The following is a 19,982-nucleotide window of genomic DNA, read 5'->3' as shown; positions in this document are numbered from 1 at the left end:
TGCCTGATGCACCTTGCACTTTGCCATACAAGAGGTCATTTCCAGGGTCAAACCGCATCCTTGGTATGGGTGACAAAATGGACTGCACCAGAAGAAGACAAATATGTTCAAAATTTGAAAACTAGAGCAACACCACACACAAAGGATCATGTGATAAGATACAAACAAACTGGAATGAAGGGAGCAGGAATCAGATGGGAGATAAATAAAAAGCTCAATTGCCAAGGGAAAACTGAAGAAGAGGTACAAAGATGCAAGGTGAGATGCCAAATGCAGATCTGGGGAACAGTACTTTCACCAGATGGATGGGAAGAAGGCATAGTCATATGCAGAACAGTGGCAGTAACTGGACATTGCAAACCAGTTAGAGAACATGTGGAGACAGGATGCAGCCTCTCTGGCCGAAGCTTGCCAAACTGCTGACATGGTTTGAAGATAAAAGAGGCCCAGTGCAGATAGTGCCTCTAGCCAGTGCAGAACTATATTTCAGAAACAATGGCACAAGAACATTTGGACAAATCAATATTGCAGTTGAATCTTTGATGTACTAGGCATGAAGGATGGGACAGTAGTGATAATGGATCACTACTGGGCATGTGGATTACAAGCTTATATGAAGCTACCCAGAGATTGGGGAGGACTGTGTTCCATTATTATTATTCATGTTCCAGCATTAGTGATCCCGAGAAGTGACTTGAACATTGGAAAATTTCCAAAAAGTGATACTCACCTGAGGAAGAGGACACCACTTGCATTTCTCAATTGAACAAAGAGGGAGAACTATTTTGCAGCTAACTCAATAGAGGCTTTCAATGCTATTCCATATGAACACAGGCTTTTCAGCAAGACTGCATCATTTTACATCTACCACAGCACTTGACAAATTTGTCTGATTAAAAAGGACTATCTTCATGCCAGGTATCCAGTCGATGACGAATGCCAAATGGTTACAGATAACCAGATGGGAGCTCCTGCAGACAATACATACTGCCATAAAGGGATTCAATGGGCCTCATTAAACGGATGGCGGTAAGGGAATAACGATACTGGTAAGGGATTACTGGTATTGCTAAATTCCCTTGCTAATCACGACCCGGTCAACCGCTAATAGCGGCACCGCTAAGAACGGTGCCTCTAATAGCAGGCAGTTTGCAGGCGCGCGAACACTCATGACGCAAATAGTGGCATGGCGCTAATAGCAGGCCATCATAAGCCATGTGGACCCGCAAATAGCAGCATGTATTAGGCCAAAAAAGGCCATACCGGCATGGATGAAATACCGGCATCGCGGACCACCCGTTAAGAGACATGAGCAGTGTTCCCACCTGCCACAGGTGGCCACAATCAGCACAGGTGGAGGCAATGGAGACTGGGGCAGCACAAAAGGAGCACACCACACCCCTTCCCATACCCCTTGCCACACCAAGATGGTTCCAATACTAGCAGCATTACATGGGCTGGAGGACATGATTGCATTGCAGCACCAACAATAACAGGCAGCACAGAGGAGACGCAGGAGGAGGAGGAGGGCGAGACAGGCCCAGCAAGCCCCACCAGTGCGCCTAGTCATACCCCAGAGGCAGCCACCAATCCCCAGGATCAGAGCCAGTCCATTCAACCTACCCTTGAGCAGATACACACCCTGTACCGTCTGGAGCGGGATACCATCACCACCATTGTGGACATGATACACAACAACATTGTGAGCCTCATAGACATCCGTACTGCCATCCCCACTCTACTGAAGGTGGTAACTGTGCTCCACTTCCTGGCCACAGGCACCTACCAGCATACGGTAGGGCAGATGCATGGCATATCACAACCAGTGTTTTCACGCACGCTGAACCAGGTCCTCGATGCCCTCCTGAAGCACACAAGTGAACACATATCCCTGCCACGGACTGCCCAGGAGATCTCTAACACCAAAGTTGGCTTCCATTCACTGGCAGGCATCTCAAGTTGCATCGGGGCCATCGACTGTACCCATGTGGAGTTGGTGGTACCACATGACAATGAGGCTGTGTACCGAAACAGAACGCAATACCACTCCATCAATGTCCAAATGGTATGTGGCGCAAACAAGATAATCACACGTTGCTGTGCTCGATATCCCGGATCAACCCATGATTCAATGGTCCTGTGGAACTCAACAATACCACGCTACATGGAGTGACACGCTGGACAACGTGCGTGGCCACTTGGTGAGTAGCTGGGCAAGCACATGGCAGTGTGATGTGGATAGTGATTGGGGGGAAGAGATGCATACTCCTACTGGGTGTGATTGTGGGGGAAGAGATGCATACTCCTACTGGGTGTGATTGGGGGGGGAAGAGATGCATACTCCCACTGGGTGTGATTGGGGGGGGGAGAGATGCACACTCCTACTGGGTGTGATTGGGGGGGAAGAGATGCATACTCCTACTGGGTGTGATTGGGGGGAAGAGATGCATACTCCTACTGGGTGTGATTGGGGGGAAGAGATGCATACTCCTACTGGGTGCGATTGGGGGGGAAGAGATGCATACTCCTACTGGGTGTGATTGGGGGGGGAAGAGATGCATACTCCTACTTGATGTGATTGGGGGGGAAGAGATGCATACTCCTACTGGGTGTGATTGGGGGGCAAGAGATGCATACTCCTACTGGGTGTGATTGGGGGAGAGATGCATACTCCTACTGGGTGTGATTGGGGGGGGGGGAAGAGATGCATACTCCAACTGGGTGTGATTGGGGGGGATGCATACTCCTAGTGGGTGTGATTGGGGGGGAAGAGATGTATACTCCTACTGTTTGTGATTGGGGGGGAGAGATGCATACTCCTACTGGGTGTGGACTGCCGTCTGTAGTATAAATGGACATCCAGATGTACGCCAATGTCCACCAAGGCAGTCCACAATGGACCAGACACAAAACCACATGCAAGTTGTAAACTGCACAACAAAGGAATCAATCTAATATGCCAAACATGACATATCTATCCACATGCACATTGCACATCATACCATACCCTGTATGACATAAAGCAGCAACATGCAGTCAATATGGAAAATGGAAATGTGCGCTGAACAACATCACAACACATATGCGCCCTTGAGTGCATACTAAGGGATCACCTGTAGCCTTTGTACTGAACCACACCCGTATACCACTACTGAAGTGCCGCTTCATAGCATGAGGACATCGATTTCAGGATGGCAGTACACTAACAGTGTGGTACAAACCTTGCCCGGGCCCAGAAACACTAATGACCTGTCCTCACCCAGAACATGGCAATAACTGCCATAGGCATGCATGGTGCATGTCCACTTGCAAGGATTAGCTCACCCTCTCACATTGTAGTTACACTGATCGTCTCCATGCATGCTGGGATTCGTAGATGCCAATCACAATGAAAAGTTGATTTGGGTGATATGTACAGGTTCCACTTGATGTAAACAGTAACACATCCCCATTCTTGCACCCATGCAGGTGATGCTGGATATCCCCTGAAGAGGTGGCTCCTTACCCCTGTATGGAACCCACAGAACAGGCACGAAGAGGAATACAATTGTGCACATACCCGTACCCGTGTCATAATTGAGCAGACATTTGGCCTTTTGAAGACACGGTTCTGGTGCCTCATCAGGTCGGGTGGTGCACACCTGTTCGGCCATGAGAAGGTGGCCAAGATCACCATGGCATGTGTCATGCTGCACAATATGTGTATCAGACGGAATGTGCCAATGCCCCCTGACATTGAAATGCAACCACCTGATGAGGGTGATGATGGGGATGAGGAGGGAGGAGACAGGGCTGCAGGTCATGCAGGAGACGATGCCCAGGAGGGACGCGCTGTGCGTCAGCATCTGATCAACCAAATATTCTCATTCACATGGTCCTACTCTGTTGAATGGATGTGGGCATTTGTCCACTGGGTTTTGTGGTGACGCACACACTGGGCCCTGTCCTCCAATAAAGCTCACATACACAATGATAAGGTCCGAGCCTGTGTTTTAACTTGTCACCAGTGTGTTTAATATATTACGAGGTAAAGAAGTGCATGGACCCAACTACTCGAACACCCTTTCCCCCCTCCCCCACAACACTCCCAAAACACCCTTTCCTCCCTCACCCACAACACTCCCAAAACACCCTTCTTCCCCTCCCCCCACAACACTCCCAATACACCATTTCCCCCTCCCCCCTCAACACTCCCAAAACACTGTTTCCCCCTCCCCCCACAACACTCCCAAAACACCCTTTCCCTCCTCCCCCCACAACACTCCCAAAACACCCTTTCCCCCCTCCCCCCACAACAACCCCATGTATGGCTGGTACAACATTGCTGCCTTGCTGTACATGTGTCAGCTACATCGGGCTGGCCCTATTTCCCATCCCCACTTCCACCATTAGGGGGTTCGAAGGGTGTGCACCGCATAGATTTCAAGGACATCCGCCGGGGGCTCGTCTGCCTTGAGCTGGCAGAGGAGGAGGTGCATGGTTGTTCTTGTTGCAATGGGGGGTCCTGTCTGTCCATAGCGTCAGCTATGCCTGTGAGGACCTGCCTCACTAGTGCCATTTCTTCACAGAGCCTCTTGGTGCAGGCTTCCATGCCCTGTCTTATCTCCCTTGCATTCTCCCTGCACTCCTCCCTCAAACGTGCTGCCTCATCAACATGCTGGCCAACCAGCGCAGTTATCTCCTCCTGCCGCTGTTTGATGACGGCCATGTCATGGCCACTGTGTGTTGCTCGTGGGGTGGGTGCCGCACCTTGTTCTATGGGTCCAGCATCAGGTGGGGACACCGGTGGACTCCAGCTCCCTGCCACCATTTCATCGCCAGACTGGGCATGACTGCTGGATTGTGATGTGGGGCGTGGGCTTGGTTCTTTTGATTGCTGGGGTTTGGGGGTGTGCTCCTGCATGGCCAAGTCACAAGTGTCCTCAACATCGGACAGCAGTGCTGTGGCTGCTGTCTCGCCAATTGAACTGTTGGCAGCAGACAGTGGCCCTTCCGTGGGTGGTTTGCGCTTTGGGGGGATCACTGGAGTGGGTGCTGCAACCGTTTCTGCCATGGGTTCACGGCTTGGTGACGTGGCTGGTTTGCTGTGTTTGGCCCTATGCGGGAGTGCACTCCTCCCTGTGCCCCTTGATGTGCTTGCGATGTTGCCTGCATCCTTTCCCGTGGGTTGTTTTTTGGCAGGGGGGGCCTTTGTTGCAGTGTCCTGCTCATCGCTGTCAGTCTGTGAGCCTGTCGGGGACAAACAGGAGGGATGGCATTGGTGATAGGTCAACGTGCTTCATGCAGATGTTGTTCATCATGCTGTTCTCTGCATTTGGAGTTCATTTGTGGACATACAGGTCGTAGGACTGTTGGGTGGGTCATTCATGCATGGGTCTGGGTGGCACGTGTCTGTGGTGATGCGTGCATGTGTGTGTGTTGGGATGTGACCCTCACATGGGCAGGGTTGTGTGCATATATGTTGGTGGTCACATCCATGCGCTGATTTAGGGTTCAGATTTGGGGGGATACCTCATCTTTCACAGTGCAGTGTTTTATGTGGACATTCACCTCCATCTGACGATGTGGGCGCACCACGCTCCATTTCGCTGAATCCTTCTATAGTTGCCACACCTATGGTGCCCGCGCAGGTCTCCTCCCACTCCATCAGTTTGATAGGCGATCCTGCACCACCTCCTGTGGCCATGGCCAGGTTCCGATTGGCAGCCAGGATGCGGCGTACACGGAGGCGGAGATCGTCCACCGCTTCATGCAATCTTTCACAGTGCGGGTGGTGGTGCCCACCGCACTGACTTTGTGGGCCACCTCTGCCCAGATTGCCTTTTTCTTTATTAGGGTGAAACGCTGCATGTCATTTGCGAACACCACCTCCGCATTGGCGGCAAGCGTCTCAGTGAGCATGATGAGCTCCTCATTGGTGAATCTCTCCTTCCGCAGCCGCTCCACTCCTTTTTTGATTGCCTCGGGCATTGTCAGGGGGTCTTGGTTGATTTTGCATGGCACTGGTGTGGATGCAGGTCCTGGGGGCAGAGGATGGCAATGGATTGTGTTTTTAAAGATGGCTGCCGTGCTCCTTCCCATTCCTGTGCGATGACGCTACTTCGTTTCCGCTTATTTACGGTCACCGCTAATGGCGTGTTGCAGGAGGTCGGAAGTGCTATATCGCTTTCATGGGTGCCGCTAAGGGTCTTTACATGGTCTTTACCAGCATGGCGGAAGGGTCAATACCTGCATGGCGCTAAGCTTGTGCCCGCATACTCATAATGGCACGCAATTAGCGGCCTCTCGTCTGGGCGGACACGTTGTTAGCACCATGCCGGTAAAGGCGGTATCTTACCGCCTACCGTGTAATGAGGCCCAATGTTATTAAAGAAGAGCTGAGAGCCATAAGACTAATGACTCTCCAGAATAGAAGTTTTTGGACATGACTACAGCTATGGATGGATCAGTGACTCATGTTCCGCATTCATACCTTCTCACGATGACGAGAATGGGACCTTGACAGAAGCCACAACGTTGTTGACAAACGTACATACCAAGATGGAGTAGAAGATACTGCAGCTGACAGCGGGTTTGCAGCAATCTTCTCGTGGGTACCACAGTGAATGGTGAATATAATCAAGTTCTTAGGAGCATTATTACTGATGATCATGTTTGGATTTTGTGTGGACAAAATAATACTCACACAATGCAAGACGACAGCAAAAAGGTGGTAGTATTGAAGATCCTAATTGATGGTGAATCTAGATTGGAACCCAAAGAGCTGATTCATGAAGAACTAAGAGACTGTATGAAGGGCAGCAGCCATGCACCTGAAGGAACACAGTTCCTGTATCAAAGAGACCACAAGAAGTATGTGGGAAAATGGATCTAATGCAGCCCAAGTGGACAATGTAGGCTTATGACCTGGAGCATTGATGACCATGTAAAATCAGCAGGATCTTTGAAAGGTGTGATGAAGATCTGGACTCCTAGGAAACACTTCTTCAAGAGAGGATGTTTAGTTGTGGAGCCTGGTGAGAGAGTGGTCGATGAATCAACCAGAGTGGGTAGTGTAGAGGAGGAGCCAAAAGCCTCTACCGGAGGTCCCACCCCTAAATTGCCTATATATTGGGATTTATTTTAAAATGTGCAGGGGACACCCCACAACCCCTGCTCCCACAAAATATCCTCCCCAAAATATCGCCTATGTATGGCAATATTTTTGATGGTGATATTTTGTATGGATACTGAGATAAAGACTGGTTGAGAATCCAAGCCAGGATATAGTCTGGTAAAGAGACACTCCCAGGACCCCCCTTGTTTGTGCATATTAAGTAGCTTTGGGTTTTCACCCTAAGTTACCAGGGTAATCCAGACATCGAACCCTTGCTCACTGTTCTTAGAGAGGCACAGCTTCTCCTCACTGATGAGGCCCAACAAGGCCGAAACACGTGTCTGGAGTTGCTGTTGGTACTCTTGTTCAGAGGAAAATGCCTGGCATTTCGGTGCTGGATGGCCCCAAACACTGATATGTTGTGGACATTTCTCTTCTGTGAATGGTTGGTGAGCTAAAGACTCTGGTTGAGACTCCAACCAGGGCTATAGGCCAGTAAATAGACACCCCGGGAACCCCCTTGTTTGTGCATATTTTTAAATGCTTCATATCTTGAGAACCTGACCCACAATTTAAATATTTAAAAAACTTTAAAAAATAGTCACAATATTAGGGGGAAAGGAGAGAGAAGGGAGGGATGGGCCAGTTAAGATGTGATGGACTAGAATGCAAAAAGAGAGTAGTAGGCAAGAGGGGGAAGTGGGAAGAAAACATGTTACAATATACTGCATCATTTATTAAACCCCCAAGACCAAAGTTATAGGCCCAAGCAATGGAAAATGCTGAACAATTGAAACTGCTGCTATTAGCAGCCAGTGCAGCCTACCTCCATACATACTGTACATATTAGTACCCCAATGTTTTAACATAGGGTGCTTAAATCTGAATTGTTTTAATTAAATGGGTCTCAAGCAAACAGCATCCCATTCATTCAAGCCAAACACTGACCTGTTTTAGCCATCATACACACACAGACCATAACTTCATACACAATCCTTCAACCACGTCCCTATTACTATGGGCCTCAGTACGAGGCTGGCGGAATGGGTTTACCGGCACCGGTAATGGTTCCGGTGCCGGTAAACACATTCCACCCTATTAAAAGGTTCCCTTGCGGGACCCACACAGAACATCTGGTCAGACCAGACATCATTTGCGGGTCCCACAAGGGGACCAAGGAGCTAATAACGGGCCTGTTATTAACGGGCCAGTTGTTAGCTCCATCCCCATTCCCATTGAGCCCTATGGGGGCTCAAATGGGAATGGGGATTGGTTTTGTGAATAAGGAATTACCGGGTCCTCCAAGGTTGAAATGACCCGATAATTCCTCATTCACAGAACCCGGACATGATTTTGGAGGCAGCCATGGCGCTAATAGCACCATGGCTACCTCCAAACTCATAATGAGGCCCTATGTCTTCACAAGCAACACCTATAACACTAACAATTTTAGTTATAACAACAAGCAAAACAAATATATGGTTGTGAGTATTCTTCTTTTTTATCTTGAAAAGACGAATTGACTTATTGGTCAGTATTGTGAAAGTGAACGTCCCCCAAAAAGGCATTTAAAACTCTACAATGGGAGGCAATAATGGACACAACCCAGCAGGGAATGAGACCAAGACCAAGTGCGGGTGAGGTATAACAAGTTTTATCTAAATTAATATAGGGCATGCAGAGGACTCTGCAAACTCTGAGAGCGCTCTGCCAGATAATAGAAAGACATTGATATTTATTACAAAAACACGTCATTGGTGAGGTAAGCTATAGGGGGCACATAGTCATGGGGATTGGGTGGTGAAGACCAGCTACTATGGATGGTGTAGGGGCGGTGCTCCATGATTAGTGGAGATCCACGTGGTGGCAGCACACGGTGCTCGGGTCAGCTGGGCTCCTGGGGGTGGTGTATCAGGTTACAAGCTGTTACAGTTGATACATCTCAGCTGCACTAACATTTTGCCCTTGTGGCCACACACACACATTCATTACTAATTTCGCCTTGAATCTGTCATATAAATCCTACAAGTGGTTAATCTAACATCACAAATGTAATAACATATAACTCTGGATTGTCTCAATACATCATCATAAAAATCATCATTAGCGAAAGGTGCAGTATCATGAGTCCAGGTGTCTTATCAGAGGCATGGGTTGGAGCACCTTTATCATTCTACCTTGTTAGATGTAGTAAACAGCATTTTTATAGTATGTTAGTACAAGAGTGAATAACTACCTCCATGACCGGTCGAGGTTAGGGTGAAGTGAAATACCATTAGGGTCATGGGGGGTGCACGTAGCTGGTACATCGAAAGGTGGTGGCATGTGGGGCCTTGCGGCTCATAACTCTTCTGACCAGAACGTGGAGGTACACAGTGATTTTATGGTGGCATTGGTTGTCAGGGGGCATGCGAGAAGGCAAATACCTTGTGCAGGTTCAGCAGGAAGGCAAGGAGATGTATCTGTGTTATTCTAGCATCAATAAACCAAGGACCTTTAATTACCAGCCTGGCCTTGGTGGGAGGACAGTGGGGACTGAGTGCACGACCCTCCAGGGGAAGGGGGAGATGGCCTTGTAACTTCTCGCGCGCCTACGTTACAGGGTTGCATGCACATCATTATACATAAAGAACAGAGTTATACCTATACAATTGCATGAATGCGTATATATATATCACGATCATGTGAGTTTATGAACACTATTTGTGTTATGCTGTTTTGTAGTTCATGGGCACTGTAGTTACAGAAGCAGCAGAGGTCTTATTAACATCACATCGTTCACTGAGCTATAGTTTTGCATTTGGGTGCGGGGATATATGTGAAAAGCTATCATAAAAACACGAGGTAGAAACAGGGTGGCTTATACATCAGAATCAGTAAAAGTCTGCAACATTCTGCATATAATAAGACTTGTTTATAAGATAGAAGTTTAAACAATTCCCTCAAATAACATTTCTTTAATAAAGGCGGTGCTCACTACTTTATAAAGACTTGTGCATATTGCAGCGCCTAAGTGACTACATGCAAATTTGCATATTCATGGGAAATCATATTGTGCATGGGGATATTACACATTGCTTTCAAAATATTGTGCAACAACCCTAACCTGTGATTGATAATGGGTAGTTCGAAATTACATCCGTTTGATAACTTTACATGTGGGTGCTCGGGGATGGGCAGTGATTGTCCCATTTTGATATGAATCATCGGCCTTCTGGATTTTTTGCAATTTCATACAAATGGCTTAGCTGCACGGAAAAAGCTGGGTGGCACACAGGCTTAACATTCATGGCTGACACTTCAAACGGGGAACAGGGTTGGGGGTTGTTCACAACATGTATTATGGATGTAGGGGTCTGTGAGGAGACAGAACATCTTTTATAGAGGCAGCTTTGTTTTTCTCAGAACCCAACTTAAGACCCAGTCATCGTCAGGTGAAATGATGTACTGCGGAAGGTGAAAGATACAGGGCCTCATTACACGGTAGGCGGTAACCATGGCTCTATTAGCGCCATGGTTGCCGCCGGTATTTTACCTTGTCCGCCTTGGTGGATGACGGAATTACTGCCCTACTCCAAGGTGAGCAGGGGCGGTAAATCCCCATTCACCAAGGCACTTCCCCATTCCCATTTTTGCCCCCATGGGGCATAATGGGAATGGGGAAGGCGCTAATTACACTACCGCAAATTGCGGTACCGTAATTAGCACCAAGGACCCATTGCGGCACCCTACTTTAACGGCTGGTAAAGGTCGGATCCCGCAAAGGGAACTCGTAGTAAGGCGGTAAGGGTTTACCGGTACCGGTGCCCTTACCGGTACCGGTAAACCCTTACCGCCTACCATGTAATGAGGCCCACAGTGTTTGTACTGTTACTTGGTGGTCCTAGGGATCTTTCCTCCCATACATTCCCCCCTTTCATGACTTAAGTAACGAATATTGGAACTCACCCAACCTCCTTCGTTCCTTTTCATCAGCTACTGCTTCATCCCAGGCTGGCGTTCCCTTTATTGGCATCCAGGCCCTACATACCCCCCCGGAGACTCTGTCCTGCTCTAGCATATTCATCAGGGGTACAGGTCATATATATACACCCCTCATCTCCCTCCAGATCCACCCATACTTCCTTATACCATTCCAGTGTACGGGGCACCTTTTTTGTGGTGTGGTATAGTCTGTCCACTATGTCCCAATCATAGAACAGTGCTACCATTCTATATTTGGGCCCAGGGTCCGCACCTGTTTGTACTTGGGCCTCTTGTGTCATCTGCACCACCCCTCTAGCATTGCGCATTGTCACCATCATCATTGCACCATTAGGAACTGCATTTGGCTAGCACCGAAGACCCAGCTGGCACAAACTGAAAATCAGGAGCAAAAACGCGATGATGGGTATCAGCAATTTGACTGTCATCCCGAGCCAGGAAGGCACCCATGAAAAAATGTCATCGAACCACAAGCTCGGTTCCACACCTCCTTCTTTCTTCATCCGCTCGCCCAGGTTGTGCACGGCTGTGATAACGTGGGACAGGGTCACATTGTCCGCATTTGCAGAAGGTACGAACGTGCAGCATGCTCTCCTGAATTTTCAGCAAACACCTCCATCCATCGGCGTCAACAGGTCAAGGACATACCTGTTCTGCATTGTCATTAGCCGCAGTGCCCTTAGCTCCACCTTGATCACGTTGAACCCTTCTTTTGTGTCGTTGGCCAGATGGACCATCTACCAGCGTGTTATTTGAAGCCATTTTGCATTAGCTCGTGCTTGGATACTCGGAACAAGGGAAGCCAAAAATGTTTCAGCAGAATTGAACAGCTGGAACCTATCTGGAATTTGCGCAAAAGTTCTGTGGATGCCCTGGATATGTAATTGGATGACCTCCATTTTCTGGATATCTGGCTTTGCATGTTGTCCGCGGATAGGGCATACACTGGCGTCTCATCCATTGGTTGCGTATCCTGTGGACCTCGGACTGCTTGTAGCACCTTCCCCCTTTGATATGACTCTCCAGAACCACCATCAGGGTGTAGTGCAGCGTTGCCAAAGAACATGTGCCCCTCCAGGACTGTGGGAGGTGAAAGTATGACTGTTTACCGCAAACCCAGTAAGAGTCCATTAGGGCAGCTGTCTCTTTCTTCATATCTGGGATAATGAGCGTTTTTTTACAGTACTTATTTATGCCCATGTTAGTTTTCCCTTTACCGAGGAAGCACAGTTCATTTGTAATTTCTTCTTGCAGTTTGAAGGGTGTTTCCAGGGCTGTGACCCAGGTAAGCTTTGTGATGTGTTCGACCCACACTGGTGTGCATGTTTTCTCGACCCATTGCAATTTTTCCGGTGTCAGCCCTCGTAGTGCTTCTGCTTTGCATATCACGTGTTTCTCTTTCCATTTATTGTCTGAGTGCATTGTGCCTTTAATCACTAGAAACAGTTCCTTCAGGCTTATCCCTCCTTTTGGTCTCAAGTAGCACATGTTCTCGTTCTGCAACATTTCAAAAGAAACTGTGTGTGCCTGGAAGGTGTTCCTTATTCTACATAGGGTGAGATGAAGGAGTCACTGGGTGTCTGTAAGAGGTCATTCTTGTGGCAGGAGCACCTTGGGGGTGCCTGTTGGATGAGGTATTAGAGAGCATACATAGCAGCTCTCATTGGTGGTATGTTTGGCGGTGGAACTCATGTCTGCATACCATTTGCTGGATTGGTGCAGGTGCCTGGGATCTCCTATTGTTTCTAAATCCAACCCAGAGTATCCATCGTACTTCCTCCTCCCAACTTCTCTCCTTCTCCTATTGTTTCTGGGGTTTACTCTCTCTTTTTCTACATCGTACTGCAATAACAGTGTTCCCCCGGCTCCCCCTTTTCCGATTTGTTATGCAGTGCAAGGAACCTCTCAGCTCTTTCTGCATTTTCTTCCTTTATACATTTTCCAAATGTTTGTGCTGCTGCGGTGGTAGTGTCATCACATACTCCAGGTAAAGCAGAAGGAATTGGATCGTTCAACTCATATACATTATATTCAGAGGCATTGTATAGGAAAATAGGACGTGGTACTACCTGCTCATTGCTTGTATCATTTGGGTGCCGTGTGCCATCATAGTGGGTACCATGCCCCCATACAAACTGAAAGCCGTCCCAAATGAGGTGTGTCCCTTGTTTTATCATGTTCGTTCCATTTACACCCCCCTCATTTATACCGATAGAATATAAATGCATCTGCCCAGTATATTGCTAGGCCGAACATCATTGTGAAAAATATTACAGCACACACAAACAAGCAACACTCGTACGAATATCTACGTATGTCAAAATGAGTGTTTCCGTTTCTATCTATTCTAACGTTGTTGATGGCGCGGCACCCCTCTTTGCCATTGTTTCTCCTACATAATGAGACATAAAAGTGCATTAAGCATTCCATAAGATCTATTACATACTTCTTTTTCATTTACTTCTCTATATCGATCATAATTATTTCATTATCAAGGAGAGAGAGAGAGTATGAGAGAGAGAGAGAGAGAGAGAGAGAGAGAGAGAGAGAGAGAGAAACAACATTTGCTCATTTCATTATCATTATTATGTACATCATGATATGTAGTCATTTTTTAAAAAATGTTTTACTTCTTAATTGTCACATGGATACCATTAAAAAACGTTCACATTTTGCATTATTCCGTTTGTGTTTCTCCTTCATTAATGCTTCCTTCTGTTTCCTGTGTTACACTTTCGTACGCTTTTCGCACGTCTGTTAAATGTATCCAATACCTCAGGCCTTTCACTTTGACCGCAGTTGGAGTGCAATACACCACTTCGTACGGGCCATGAAATCTTGGAGCATTCTACCGACAAACGAAACTCCTCACGTATACCATCTCCCCTGGCATTAGCTGGCCTGTTGGACTATCTAGTGCAGGTGTTATCGTGTCACTGGATTCTTCGCATGTAAATGGGGTACTAGCTGTCTTGCTATCATACGAGCTGCTCTTGTGAGCTTAGTCAAGTATTCATTGAATTCTTCCCCTAGCACTGTATCACTTCTATGAGCATCTGAGTGTCTGTGGAGTGGAGAATTTGCAGTATGCATAGGCCTTCCTGTTACAATTTCATGTGGGAACAAATGGTGGTCCTTGCTGGGTTGATTCCTCAACTCAAACAAGGCCAGGGGTAAACAGTACACCCAATCTTTCTTGACTGTAAAGCACAATTTTGACAACCTTCATTTTAGGAGGCCATTGATCTTCTCCACTATGCTTTTCGATTAGGGGTGATAAATAGTGCATAGTTTATGTTTTATCCCTAACAGTGCAGTTACTTCTTTGAATACATAATTGACAAAATGTGTGCCGTTGTCAGAGCGAATTACGTGACAAATTCCCTGCGCGGAAACACCTCCCACACTAAGAACTTTGCAGCACACTTCGCATCCCGGTGGGCGAACGCTCCTGCCTCTACCCATCTTGAAAAAGGGCAGACCACCACTATCATGTAGCGTGACCCATTGCACCTTTCTCCCATATCTGCAAACCTTCCTGCACTCATTCTCATTTTTACCACAAATCAGTAGATCATCCAAGTATTGAATAATGGTGCTTTCTTTGACAACATTTCCTAGATCTTCATGTAAAATTCTGTTGAATATGCTTGGGCTTTCACAGTATCCCTGGGGTAGCCTGCAATGTTCATATCTCTTCCCTCCCAATGTGAATGCTGTTAAGTATCTTGATTCTGGATCTGGTGGTACTGAGAAGAATTTGTTCTTCAAATCTACCACTGTGAAACATGACGCATCTTTCGGTATACTACACAGAATTGATGCAGGGTTAGGAACTAATGGGAATTCCTTCTGTATGACGTCATTAAGTGGCCGTAGGTCCTGGATCATCCTCCACCCCTCGCCCTTTGCTTTCTTGATGGGGTAAATGCAAGTATTGCATGGTGAATTTGAAGGCACTATTATTCCCTGCATTAATAGTGCATGAATTATTTCTTTTATCCCTTCTTCTGCTTCTCGGGACAGGGGGTACTGTTTTACTCTGGGCAATAGTGCTGCAGGTTTGAGTTTTATCTTTACTGGTGTCACCTCATGCAACAGACCTACAGCATGTGGGCCCGTGGTCCATAGGTCATTGGGCATTAGCTGCATGTCGTTGTCAAAGAAGGACGGAGGCGCTCATACCACTGCCATTAGCTGCACTGGCACTTGCCACGTCTATATCATGATATCAGAATGGATCACTATTTCCATTATTATTTCCCCAACGCTATCTGTATCTGTGAAGAGGTCCTCGTCAGACAAATCTCGCAAAGCAATGTTAGCATTAATGCACAACACAGTGCGCCACTGACACCCATGTATGTCCATTCCAATAACTGCTATTCTTTGTAATGATACCTGTATTGCATGCAAGTCTAAGGACATCACTGTTCCTGGCACTATTTCTGGGCGTGCTACTGGACGAAAAACAAACTCTGCAGGTACCCTCCATTCTTGACGTTTTAGCTCTAGGACCACTTGTGCTAGTTCTTTTAATCCTTGAATGAACATGTCGGGGTCCACCGGTATGCCACGTATTTCTGGTGCTGTGGCTCGTGTGTATACTACCAACATGACTCGCTATGGGCAGATCCCCGGATTGAGCACACTATCCCCCTCTCTGTAAATTAAATGGTCATATTGAGCTTGCTGAGGAGGTCCGTCCCCAGCAAGTTGATTGGAGATTCTTCATAGTACAGCAGGGGTGCTCGTACTGTTTTTCCCCCTACTGTTACATCCAAATCTTCTGTGTAAGGAACTTCGACCACCGCCCCAGAGAACCCCTGCCTTTCCAATTTACGATCAGATAGTGGAAACCTGCCTTCTCGTAGGTATAATTTTTCAGCTCCCAAATCTACCATAAAAATGAATTGTTTATTCCCTATCTCCGCCCCCACCAATGGTTCCTCTGCTGCATCGATGGTCGTTGATAGTACTGGATACAGAAGTGCTCTCTGTGGGCTGTCCTATGCTGGATGTCTTGTTGTACCCCCATTGTCAAAAACATTTCCCGACACCATAGCCACCCCACCGAAGGGTGCAGGCACGCCGTTTGCCATTGTGGTGAAAGGGTTGCCTGGTGTGTGTACCATGTGTTCGCGGCATTACGGGTGTTGCTGAACATTATGCGGCTGCACCCTATGCTCCTTTCGGCACCTCTGATTTTGCCGTCCTCCTCCCCCTCCACCACCCATTGGCAGCCAATATGGGCTTCCTGAGTGAGAATGGCCGTACTGCTGTCCATTTTGGTAGTTACCCATAGGTCTGCTTCTACACTCTCTTGAGAAATGTCCCCATCTCCCGCAATTCCAACAATTCCCTTGTCCCCCCCGTGGGCCTGGACCTCCGTACCCACCATACCCTCCATACCCTGGACCACAACCTCTTTGCCCTCTGTACCCACCTCTTTCTCCCCGGGCACACCACGCTTGCCACTGCGGTTCTCTATCTGTGGGGAGTGCAGCGTCAGCTGCTGTGACCTTCACTAGTTTTGTTTGTACTCATTTTGCCTCATCTGCCAATCTTCTCTGTGCTATTTCCTTCTCCCTTTCTTTGATCCTTTTGCAGTGGTGTACTATAATGCTTTGTATCTCGGGCCAGCATTTGGCTTCAATCCCAGCTATTTTGTCGAGTGCTTTCTGAACTTCTTTTGGGAGCCCTCTAGTAAAACAAGGACATCGACTGGTCCCAGGCCGTACCCGTTTCTGCTCTCCACATCTCCTGCACCCGCAAAATGAAAGTCATAGCATCTTCCCCATCATTCATTGTACACTGCATTACTGACTGTAAATCTGGGGTGTCTGGGAAGGTGTCTCTTAATGCATCCCAAATGCTTGCTCTTACCATGTTGAAAGAAGCACCATCATGCCTATCACAATGTAATGTTATTTCTGGGAATCCGGCTTTCGCCCACACCCTGTCAGCTTGATCACCCACTGCGGATACTAGCAAACTTTTGACATCACCTACCGCCAATGGAATCCCTGCAATGTGTTTCTCAAATGAGAGTATCCATATACTTGCACCTCCTGACAGTGGGGGCAATAATTTCAAAAAGTTGGCCTTATCCATCTGTGCCCAAGGTATATCATTTGGTCTCCCTCCTCCTCTGTGTATCAGGGGCAGCTGTATCCTACCTTGTGTTCCTTTCCCAATACTCATCTTTGGCCCTTTCTTTCCCACTACTGCCATCCTTCCTACTCTGGTCCTAAGTCTTACGTTCCATTCCTCTTCCATTGCCCTCCCCAGGGGTGTTTCATCTATCCTCACTGGCGCCCCTCCTGCTGCGAACCCTATTCTTCTCCCTTCTGACTCATCTTCCTCTATGTCACACCATAACTCCTCCGCGTCTGTGGTTGCCATTCCTCTTCCACTCTTTCTTCCTTGGGCGTGTGTTGTTCTAGCTCTATTATTCTAGTTGGCTCATCCTGTATTCTGAATAGTATCTCTTCCTTTTTCGACCCTTCTTCTATAGACCTGTCGCGTGTTTGCATTCTGGAACTGCCTGATCCGCTCTGTTCACATATATTTCTTATTCTAGATAGTTCGCTTCGGGCTATTGATATTCTAGAATCTAAATCTTCTGTACATTATTCAATATCTATAATCGGAGTACTCACCTGCCCACTTGTTCTTGGGCATTAATATGATGGAGGTGCAGTGGGTTGTGGTGCAATCAGGGGGTGGGTTTTGACACATATACTGGGTCACTGTATCCCTCAGCAGGCACTGGTTTATTCAAAAGGGGATATATTTGTGTTACTTCTACGGACCCTTTTCCCTTCGCCCTCTTTTTCACTAATTTCTGATGCCTATTCAATACATGACATTCATTTGACACACGTTTTACATACACAATTTAACATACACCTCCCTTTCCTCCCTGCACTGTTCTTCATCCAAAGGATCCTGTTTACTTTAATCCATCACACCCCTTAACCCTAAATTGTCGGAATAACCCCTCATAGATTTTTAGAAAAGATGAAAAAGAAAAAGCGTTTTGTAAATTATACTCTGAGTCTTCTCCTCATATGAGACTCTTACTAGTATCTTCTCTGTTTGACTTATTCCCAGTACTAGTCAATATAGCACTATATGGTGCCGCCTTCTACCCCCTTTGCAGAGCTAGGTTCCCGTCTTCACTTTTTCACCTTGTAATCTCCTTAACTTGTCCTAATGGCCATATGCAAAAGAAAGAAAAAGAAAGAATCAGAACACCAACTATTTTACCCTCAAAAAGAGCCCCTTTATCTCAATTCAACCTCATAAACTAGTGTCAATATCTAACTCATTTTAACATTGCTCGCACTTGATACTCACATGCCCGTTTTGATTCGAGACCCTCCGGACCCGGTCTGTCCAGGCGGCGCTGCCCCACTCTCAATGGCCGCCCCCAGCTCCGGCGAGCAGTACTAGGGGTTTTGTGAAGTGGGACCCATACCCTCTCGTCCTACTACATGCGCACGTCTAAGCGTACCAGTTGCCGTAGGCGGGCAGCTCTCTTGAGGGGGCGCGCCGTGCGTCTCCACTGTGGCTGGGGATGTCTCGTGCCAAAAGGGACAAAAAGACAAATCACGTCTAAGTGGTCACCACTTGAAAGCAAGCGTCCCCCAAAAAGGCATTTAAAACTCTACAATGGGAGGCAATAATGGACACACCCCAGCAGGAAATGAGACCAAGATTAAGTGCAGGTGAGGTATAAAAAGTTTTATCTAAATTAATATACAACATGCAGAGGACTCTGCAAACTCCAAGAGCGCTCTGCCAGATAATAGAAAGACATTCATATTTATTACAAAAACACGTCATTGGTGAGGTAAGCTATAGGGGGCACATAGTCATGGGGATTGGGTGGTGAAGACCAGCTACTATGGATGGTGTAGGGGCGGTGCTCCATGATTAGTGGAGATCCACGTGGTGGCAGCACACGGTGCTCGGGTCAGCTGGGCTCCTGGGGGTGGTGTATCAGGTTACAAGCTGTTACAGTTGATACATCTCAGCTGCACTAACATTTTGCCCTTGTGGCCACACACACACATTCATTACTAATTTCGCCTTGAATCTGTCATATAAATCCTACAAGTGGTTAATCTAACATCACAAATGTAATAACATATAACTCTGGATTGTCTCAATACATCATCATAAAAATCATCATTAGCGAAAGGTGCAGTATCATGAGTCCAGGTGTCTTATCAGAGGCATGGGTTGGAGCACCTTTATCATTCTACCTTGTTAGATGTAGTAAACAGCATTTTTATAGTATGTTAGTACAAGAGTGAATAACTACCTCCATGACCGGTCGAGGTTAGGGTGAAGTGAAATACCATTAGGGTCATGGGGGGTGCACGTAGCTGGTACATCGAAAGGTGGTGGCATGTGGGGCCTTGCGGCTCATAACTCTTCTGACCAGAACGTGGAGGTACACAGTGATTTTATGGTGGCATTGGTTGTCAGGGGGCATGCGAGAAGGCAAATACCGTGTGCAGGTTCAGCAGGAAGGCAAGGAGATGTATCTGTGTTATTCTAGCATCAATAAACCAAGGACCTTTAATTACCAGCCTGGCCTTGGTGGGAGGACAGTGGGGACTGAGTGCACGACCCTCCAGGGGAAGGGGGAGATGGCCTTGTAACTTCTCGCGCGCCTACGTTACAGGGTTGCATGCACATCATTATACATAAAGAACGGAGTTATACCTATACAATTGCATGAATGCGTATATATATATCACGATCATGTGAGTTTATGAACACTATTTGTGTTAAGCTGTTTTGTAGTTCATGGGCACTGTAGTTACAGAAGCAGCAGAGGTCTTATTAACATCACATCGTTCACTGAGCTATAGTTTTGCATTTGGGT

This window comes from Ambystoma mexicanum, chromosome 10 (assembly GCF_040938575.1).
Source record: "Ambystoma mexicanum isolate Mex_15411 chromosome 10, UKY_AmexF1_1, whole genome shotgun sequence".
NCBI classification, from domain to species: domain Eukaryota; kingdom Metazoa; phylum Chordata; class Amphibia; order Caudata; family Ambystomatidae; genus Ambystoma; species Ambystoma mexicanum.
The sequence above is the reverse complement of the archived record's forward strand: the minus strand, read 5'-3'. Positions refer to the sequence as shown.